This window comes from Hemicordylus capensis, chromosome 5, assembly GCF_027244095.1.
Source record: "Hemicordylus capensis ecotype Gifberg chromosome 5, rHemCap1.1.pri, whole genome shotgun sequence".
Taxonomy (NCBI): Eukaryota; Metazoa; Chordata; class Lepidosauria; order Squamata; family Cordylidae; genus Hemicordylus; species Hemicordylus capensis.
The window spans coordinates 111201049-111210846 of record NC_069661.1 but is presented as its reverse complement, the minus strand read 5'-3'; the positions used below and the strand labels follow the sequence as shown (position 1 = coordinate 111210846).

General features: G+C 42.2%; 1 long non-coding RNA gene across 1 annotated transcript; it reads left to right on the top strand.

Annotated features, from left to right (window-relative positions):
* The first annotated feature begins 555 nt into the window (after positions 1 to 555).
* On the top strand, positions 556 to 4063 carry LOC128325771 (uncharacterized). Its single transcript, XR_008307622.1, has 2 exons — positions 556 to 1443; positions 2822 to 4063. It is a non-coding gene; the product is annotated as an uncharacterized LOC128325771 (long non-coding RNA).
* Positions 4064 to 9798: the final 5735 nt, after the last annotated feature.

Sequence of the window (9798 nt, the reverse complement as noted above, 5' to 3'; positions counted from 1 at the left end):
TTGTGTAGAGCATGGATTCTCAACATTGGATCCCCAGATGTTATTGTACTTCAACTCCCATAATCCCCAACCAAAAGGCACTGGGGCTGGGGATTATGGGAGTTGAAGTCCAATAACATCTAGGGGCCCAACGTTGAGAATCCCTGGTGTAGAGTATTCAGGTTTGGCCAAAGCGTCACACAAGTCCAATAAATAATTAGTCAGGAAGCCACACTTAGGATTAATGGGGGCCACCAAGGGCGAACACTGTCTTAGAGTCATTTGCTTATAGGCGGATCAGATTTATGATATTGTCATCACTATATCTGGACAGCCCACATGAATGGCTTTAAGGTATTCATGCATAGGTTTCAACAAAATGTATTGGAAAACATAATAGGATGGATTCTTGCAGGCACAAGAAGTTGCAGGGGGAGGAGGGACTTCTCCCAGACCACCTAGAGCAGACCTCCCTAACCTGTGGCCCTCCAGATGTTGCTGAACTACAATTCCCAGCATCCCTAGCCCTAGGGATGCTGGGCGTTGTAGTTCAACAACATCTGGAGGGCTGCAGGTTGGGGAAGCCTGATCTAGAGGCATGTTCTTTGAGTTCTGCGCTTCTCACAGAAGAGGCTTGCACCCTCTTTGGGGGAATTTCCACCTCCACCTGCAACTCTGCATGCCCCATCCCAACCCATTCCTGAGAGTCACCAGTCTCTCAGGAACTGCTTTTTGGATAAGTTGAAGGGCTGTTGTGGAGAGGGAACCAGGAAAGTTGGCTTGCACAAACTTCTTTGGCACTTGCAGGTCAATAAAACATTCAATATAGTTTGAACCACTGCATATTAGCAAGAGGGGAGGGGAGGAAGTTGCCACATAACTGGTCACATTATGTCATTTACAAAATTGAAGCTAAAAATACCTGCAACAATTTCTCAGTGAAAAAGATTACTGCTTTAATCATCAGGTGAGTGGCCATTATTCTCTTCAGGGCTGGTGAAGCAATGGGGATGTCTCCTAAAATATATAGAGTTCATATATCACAAAAAAAATGTGATTACAAGTAATCTGGTAGTTTTTCTCCCCCCCACCCCCCATCTGCTCTTAAACAGTTGAAATTAAGGTTTGAAATGCCTATTTGGCCACGCCCCCCCCAACAGACAGCAGCCATGTTGACTCTGCTATGACATCATTGCTGCTTTTTAAAATTTGAGGCCTGGTCATTCTGAGTATTGAGAGTGAAGTTTCCTGCAGTAATCTGACCAAAAGCAAACTTTGATTTTGAAAAATCCAGAAGGTATAAGTGGTATATAGTACCACTGTGCAAGAGCACAACAAATAAAGCACACTGGGGGAAAATATTGGTGTATACAGTTAAAGAGAAGAAGCAATGGGAAGCTTGGGTAGATGCAGAGAGAAGAGAAAAGTTGTTCATTGCTGTTTATGTGTCATGACCATTTCAATGTTAGTACAAATGAATTATAACATGTTTATTATTCCCCAGTATTGTATTTTTGATCCCCCCGCCCCTTCTTAAAAACAGGGAGCAGCTGTGCATAGAGCAGAGGGGAGGTCCCCGTTTCCTGTTCTTTTTTCTTGTTTCTCTAACAACTGAGAATAATTTCTGTCAGAACTGGAAAAATCTCTTGAAAATAAAGGGCAACTGTTATTACACAAATGACTTAGCTCAGATCTTTGGGGAAGATTGGGCTTTCCCCCCTATATTACCTAGGCCTCAACTGCTTGACAGTAGTAGTGTTGCTGCTTCTATTTGATAGTGGCCCTTCATTTTACCTCAGAACTGCTAGACATCAGACTCCTATCTGGCTTTTACAATCCTCCAACCTTGTAAGCAGAAGGGACTGCTGAGTTCCTTGTAAGGGCCAGAAGGCCCAGGACTTTTAACAGTTGCATGACAGGCAGACATCCAACAGGTACAACTTTACCTAAGTATAAGGATGGAAACGGCACCTGTAGATGTTTGGACTGGCCTTCAGCTGAACAACAACCCACACTTCAACTGGTGAAATCCCCATCTCCAAATGCTTGGAGAAGCTACACCTAATGGGTTTCTGCCTGTCATTCAGCTATTAAACACAGAGCTCCAGGCATGGTAGAACAAAATGAGGGTCAACTATAAAAATTATCACTCAGATGACAATATTAACAACAACTCTGGACAAGGTGCTTAAAAGGAAGATATTTAGAAATATGTAACATCAGTTTCTGATGACGCAAGTCTGAACCATATTGGGGCAGATTTGAGTTTAACCACACAGATCTTGCCACTGTCACATCCAGTTTGAATCAGTTTATTTGTAGTTACCACCACCTGCCTCCCCACTCCTGTTTCAGAAATCTAATATGTGGCTAACTTCTGGAGCTACCCTTGGCCAAGGCCTATGTGGTTGAGCCTGTTTCCCTATTTATCTCAGATTCATGAGTTATATCGTTCAAGTGTAATAATGTTTGCCCTTTATTTTCAGAATATTTCACCAGCCCCAACAGAAATTATTCTCTGCTGTTACTATCACGAAAGACAAAAAGTGCAGAGGACAAGAACTGCTTTTATTTTTATATTGTAATTTGGATTGTGTACATCACTTAGAGATGTATATATCAGGCTGTATATAAATATGATAGATAGATAACCCCCACCCGCACCGCCTTTTCTTTGCACAGTCACTCCCTTTTGGGTAATTTTTTTTTTTTTAAACCACGCTTCTACTATACTGGCACACCATGTAGGAGGGCAATATTTTGGGACGGGGAGGGGTTTTATTTTTGAGTTATAGAACCACCTCAAATACTAACCTTGTGGTTTCCTTTCATCTCCATTCAGATGTAATCTTCACTGGCAGCAAACAAACAGGATGTCATGCAGGAATCTACAAATGGCAGACTTCCTGAATTTCCTTTCACAAACCTTTTCTCATGTTAAGGAATCAGTGCAAAACAAGTCACAGACAGGGCCGGTTTGAGACTTCTGGCCTGCCCAGAATGGGAAGGTTGAGCAGCGCTGATGTCATAATCACCTCAACCAATGGGAGAGCAATTTTGCTCTGCCAGGCCAATGTGAATCTTTAAACCGGTTTTAAAAACCAACTGCTTCATGTAGGATGAAAAAAAATTGCTACACTACCTAATGGTGAGCTGCTTAATACTACTAAAAATGCTATGAGATTTGGGAGATAGCCCCATTCCCCAGAAACTGATGGAATCCGAGGGATTACTCAGGGCCCTCATGGAGTTCCTGTCAAAGCCCTAATCACTCTGTGGAATGCAGATGACTTGGGAGACTGGTATGGTTGCTCTTATCCCGTAATACAGAACTTTGACAATTCCATATGTCTACCAGGGACCTGGGGCCATGAAGCAAATTGGGAGTTGGCTGGAACACATGACAGAAAACTGAGTTGTCCAGGCCTCCTCCACACTTGGCCCACAGGAAAAGGAACCCTCAGATGCAAGTTGTGGCATGTTTTGCTAAACACTTCAAGGACAGACTTGTTTGCTTCTGTCTTGACTTCAATGGCACTAGTTCTCCGGTTCAAAGGAAGCATCCAGCTATCTGGTCTACATTTGACAGTTATTTCTGTCGGAGGATGTAGAAAAGGCACGTGAAGTGTTGTGACCTACCACACATTTGCTCAGCCCTTGCCCCTTCTTGGTTAATAATATTCACTGAGGGAAATGACTGTCTAAATCCAGGAAGTCATCCATGTCTCATTATGAGAGAGTTCAGTCTTTCCCTTGAAGGGGGTTACTGGGAAATTGGTCTTAAAAAAACCAGTCTTGGACCCTAAGGATTGCAATAACTATTCACCATTCACACTGATGATGTTCTTTTGGCGCCTGGTAAATATATTTTTGTTCTCTTAGCTCCCTTTACATTGTCTTGACTGTATCTAGCTGTTTCTTTAACTGCTATGTCTCACTGTGTTTTGCTGTATTTTATACTGTTTAATACTGTCCATTTTCAGAAAACCATCCCAGAAACATTGAAGGGCGGTATGTTTAAAAAACAAACAAAAAACAGCCAACTGAATTTCTGTTAATAAACAGTTTATTTATGACTGAGAAACTTGCTTCATATTTTTTTTGTAGTGACATTTGAGTAATTAATTTTTTGCATCTAGATGTATGGTTGATGGCCAACATTCTGCATAGTGAAACCTTGTCATTAGCAAGCTGTTGGGATTGTTAAACTCCTTAAAACAGTGTGCGGGCACACTGGAAACAATAGAAGTAGCACTGTGGAAGTGTCTGTATGCAGCTTTAAGGGGTTTTGCAGCAGCCTTGGAGCAGCCTTTAAGTGCACAGGCTAGCATCCCTAGTGGCTTGCTAATGCCAAGGTTTCAATGTGCAGAATGTCAGCTGATTTTTTTATTAATATGGAAATTGGTATTTTTTGCTTTTATTTAATTAGTTGCTGTGACATATGGTTTTGACAAATGAATAATTGATAGAACAAGGGTGAGACAGTATGGTGCTGGACAGAATGCTGAGGCTAGACTAGAAAACATATGTGGTCGACAGCATCCAGCCTCTGTTTGCATAACACTCAAGCCATAGCCCTCCACAGGGGACATTCATTACTTCTTTATTTAAAGATTCAGGGAAGGTGGAAGTGGTGGAAGGTTCCACATATTGCTGTGAGTGATGTGAGAGCAGCCATTGAGAAAGTAGCAACCATTTTCCTGCAGCCTATATGTAAAGAAGGCCTAAGCAGAACATTGATATTTCACCACTGCACATCCAGGAACTCTGAAAGAGAGGAGTGTTTCTAGCCACTCAGGAGACATTTCAGGAGATCCAGGATTGACTGCTGCCTGTGGATTCCATCTGCTTCTCAGACGTAAGGATGTTCAGAAACTTCCTGAGAAATTTCACTTGTCTGATAGAAAATCATTTGGCTTCCCTTGAACATTCTCAGATGTTTTACTTTGGGAGGAACTTTGAAATTTGCTTTGAATTTCACTTTATATGAAATGTCAGTGCCATGTCACATCTAGACTTGTAGGCAGAAGAGCTCAATGAGTCTGAAATGTACAGGGAGATGTTTTTTCAAGGAAGGAGTATTCCATATGAAGCCAACTAATGGCAACATCATATTCATGAAGAGCTGTGTCGAGCAATTAGTGGAACAAATAATAGCTTGTGAAACTTGGCAGTACTGGAGAGTATTGTTATATTTTGGGCAGTCATATCTGCATATCTTCCTTCTTGAGCGTGTTAAAGGAAGGATGTCTAAACACTTTGATATGGCACCCTATCAAGAAATGGTAATGGAGTGGGTTTAATTTGGAGTGATGACTGATGTATTTGTTTGGCAACTTAACAAAGGAAGGAGTTAAAACTGATTAGTGCTCTCATGGGGGTGTTAAAATTCAGTGTTCATCAATTAAAGGGAAAAGTGGATAGATCATTTGTTATGACACTCTGCAGTTTTCTAGGCAATGAAATGACATTCTCTGCTAGCAGAGCAAACGTGAAGATGATTATTTTAAAGCTGATGAAATGTGCACACAGTGCATCAGAAAGCACTCAAACAGGTTAAAATCAACAGGATTTCTTAAAATCAAGTTGACGTGACATCAAGTAGTATTCAGCTCAAAATAAGTTATTGTCAAAAAGGGACTCAAACTTAGGCCATCTTAATAAGCTGAAAAGAAACTGACACAAACAGATGGAGGCAGAAGCCTGGCAAATCTAATCTTCATGAACATACTCTACTAAAAACTAGTTTTTAAAACCAAGAGGTAAAGCTTTTCCCAGTGTCATGTGAGGCTCGCAAGATAGGGGTCATGTGGCTGAATGTTTCCTCTCAAAATATTCTCGGCAGATTAAAAAACAGCTTGTCAGCAAGAACGCCAGGTTGAATTCTTCTCTTCTACATGTATCTCCCACTCACCATTCACATGTGCAGAGGTTGTATAATCCAGGAAAACAATTACCAATTGAATCTGCTTATTGTATAAACTAGCTCTAATATATTGGATTTGACATGAACTTTTAGTGCACTGGCTGCCAGTCTGTTTCCAGATACAATTCAAGGTGGTGGTTATTACATTTAAAGTCTTAAACAGCTTGGGCCCCAGGTAGCAAATGCTTGTCTTGTGGTAACAAGCATGAATTGTCCCATTTGCTAGGCAGGGTCTGCCCTTCTTTGCATTTGAATGGCAGACTACATGTGTGAGCACTGTAAGATATCCCCCTTGGGAGATGGGGCCGCTCTGGGAAGAGCACCTGCATGCTTGCATGCAAAAGGTTCCAAGTTCCTTTCCTGATGTCTCCAAGATGGGGTCAAGAGAGAATCCTGCCTGCAACCTTGGAGAAGCTGCTTCCAGTCTGGGTAGACAATACTGAGCTAGATGGACCAATTGCCTGACTTGGTAGAAGGCAGCTTCCTATGTTCCTATCTTAGGGACTGTCTGCTCCCAGTTGAGTCTACCCACCTGACTAGATTGGCTGAGAGGGCCCTGCTCTGTGTGCTGACACCTGCTGAGGCCTGTTTGACAAGCACACAAGACAGGCCCTTCTCAGTCGTTGCTCCCAGGCTGTGGAACTCACTCTTAGCTGAGATCCGCATAGCTCCCTCTTTCCCAGCCTTTAGGAGGAAAGAGAAGACTGCCCTTTTTATCCAGGCTTTTGGTCAATGAGCTGTCCTGTGCTCTTTTTAAACTTTTAGCTGTTTTTATTGAATTGGTTTAATCTTGTTCTTAACTGCCCTTGGTTCTTAGGATAGTGTATAAACAAACAAACAGTCTCCTCCAGCTCACAGAGTGACAAGACAGTCTTGCCATGTTAGGAAATGTTTGCCTCAATGGCAATTCATTTCTGCCATATTAAAGTCATATTTGCCACATTCATTAAGGCACTTAAAGCTATATGGATTTAAGCACAGGAGAAATTTAGCTGACCCACTAAAATCCATGGGACTTAAAAGTGCTTCACATTGGCTGGACTGTGTCCAGAATTACCATAATATTTTAATACCTCCACACTACTAGGAATTACTAGGAACTGAGAGTATGTGTAACCACATGGCTCAGTACATTATCCTTATATCACTTAATATCTGCATGTATCATGTATATATAGAGAATATAAACTATATATCTATTTGTGAAGCCAAGACACTATGGACATGGAGACACTAATGAAGTATTAAAGCACAGAAAACATTTATATGCTTGTACTGTAAGAATTATCGGCACATAAGGTATAGGGAGGCTATGTAGTATTGTGCAGGGAAAGAGACAGTGATAATCACCTCTGGGTATGGTATGAAAATGCTCTATATACATTGTGTAAGTATTGTGTGCAAGGAGTGATAGTGTCTGTGTGAGAGAGAGGGAGAGAGAGAGAGATGGGAGTTTGTGAGACAGTGAGCCTATGGTCACAACCAGACAGGCAGGCGGGAAGGCAGGGTTCCAACTACCTTCCCCCTTGATGATCCGCAGTGTCACAATCCATGCTGCTCCATGCAGTGCAGATCACTGGGGGCTGGGACTTGTCCCACCCTCCAGGAATCCCATAATGCACTATGTGATGAGCATGGTGCATTGGGGGATACCCCCATGAGATGGGTGCTCTATATGCCTGTCTCTCTACAGGTATATGCTCAGGCTGTGTGCAGCCCAACCATACACACAGCCCCATACCTGGGCTCAAGGTTGCGTTCGTGCCCTTTAACCCAGGTATAAGCCCAGGTACAAAACCCATGCTTGTGGGGAAGGCAGTGCTGGGATTGGGCTTGATCCCAGTGCTGCACACATCCTGGGGAGGGCTGCTCATATGCATAGCCTTAATGAATGGGAACAGGTATAGAGAAGAAAAGAAAACCACATAAACAGTTAAACTTGGGTCTCCCTGTGTATAGATGAGCAGTTGCCTTTACTAGTGATCTGTGAAGGATCATGGTTATCTAGTGTTGGATGTGGAGCTGGGAATACGAAATTATTACTGTGGTGGAATACTCAGCAGTCAGCAAATTACACTAGAAAACTATTGAGCCACTCAGGAGTTAACCAGGCAATCATTTCAAATCCTCCTAGAAAAATGGCCATGTGATATCAAGACCACATTTAATGGATGGAGGTTAGTTTAAAGCAAGGAAGATGACTCCTAAGTTGGACCTACGAAGCTTAATATCTGTCACTATTACTTTATCATTACCAATCTATGTACATTTGTTGGATCAGAGCAACAGGATGTCATATATTGTCCTAGTTAGCAACTAATTTGTAGCAAGGGCCACGTTTTGGACTGAGCAAGGGTAGATAGGTCACCATTATTGACTCAAACTGCTGATTTTCTGCCATGAGCACTGAGACACAGGATGAAAGATTCCTTAACTCCCTCCTCTACAATGCGAACATCATAAGAAACGTTGTCAGAGTTTCCTTTCTTATGTTCCTCCTGACTTCAGTGTATAAGCTAGCACACAGATGAATAGAAATGAGTGGCAGCTGAGGTGCATAATACAGCCAAGTCTCTGCCAGTATTTGCATTAGGAAGGAGGATTAGAGGCAAACCACATGTTACAGACAGATGTGAATAACCAAGCCTCAATTGGTGTCCCCCCCGCCAATGAAAAGCAGCTTTGGAAGGGGGCTCTTCTTGAAGCTTCTTTTCCATTTTACAAAAGAGTGCTGGTGCTTTGCTTTGTGCATCTCTGTGCAGCATGTAGAACATGTAGTTTATCCTTCAAAATGTCCTCTGCCTGAGTCTTGGCTCACATATGAGAAAGTATCTCAGCTGCATAATGAATGAAGGGCCAATGGAAAGTTGCTGGAGGCCGTATAGCACCCTTGAACTCCCAATGGCCTATCCCTAATAATTGTAATTGGATGACTGTAGAGACGTTTGTCAAACTCTTCCATGAGACATTGCTTAGTTATTGTCACAGCCACAGAGTCTGCCAAAAACTAATTAGAAGGAAGCAGTATTGAATAGACTGGATTTTTAAAAAGTAGTGAATGTGGCAGTTGAGTTAATTATTCTATCATCTTGTGATTTTCTTAATAACATATGTAGAGAATTGTGATTTCAATAGCCTGATGAGCATAATTGGACATTCCAAAATAATATTAATCAGGAAGGGCCAGATTGAGAGACTAGGCTTTACATGGGTGTGAAGTGGGAGGCGAGCATGTACATAGTCATCCATCATACCCAGCAACCTATACACACTACACTTTCTGAATTATGTTCTGTTCTCATAGAGACCCTCAGAACCTTTTTACAGGGTTTGGTCTCTATATTAAGGATGCTGAGGTTGGTATGGTAGAGCAGCGAGAGGATGATACTGACCACCAGTAGTGGCTGATCAACTCCAGGCAGTCTTGGAAGATACTGATGATCTAGATGTATTTTCAAACTGGCTTCAGAGCAGGTTATGGGGTGGATACAGCCTTGGTTGGTCTGATGGATGATCTCTACCAGGAAATGGACAGAGGGAATGTGACTTTGTTGGTTCTTTTGTACCTTTCTGTGGCTTTCGATACTAGCGACCATGGTATCCTTCTGGACTGACTGGGGGATGTGGGAATAGGTGGCATTGCTTTGTAGTGGTTCCATTCCTATCCCTCTGGTAGATTACAGATAGTGTTACTCGGAAATTGTTGTTCTCTGAAACAAGAGCTATTGTATGGTGTCCCTCAGGGCTCCATCCTATCTCCAATTCTTTTCAACATCTACATGAAGCCTCTGGGTGAGATCATCAGGATATTTGGAGCTGGGTGCTATCAATATGTTGATGACACTCAAATCTATTTCTCCATGACATCATCATCAGGAAATGGCATAACCCCC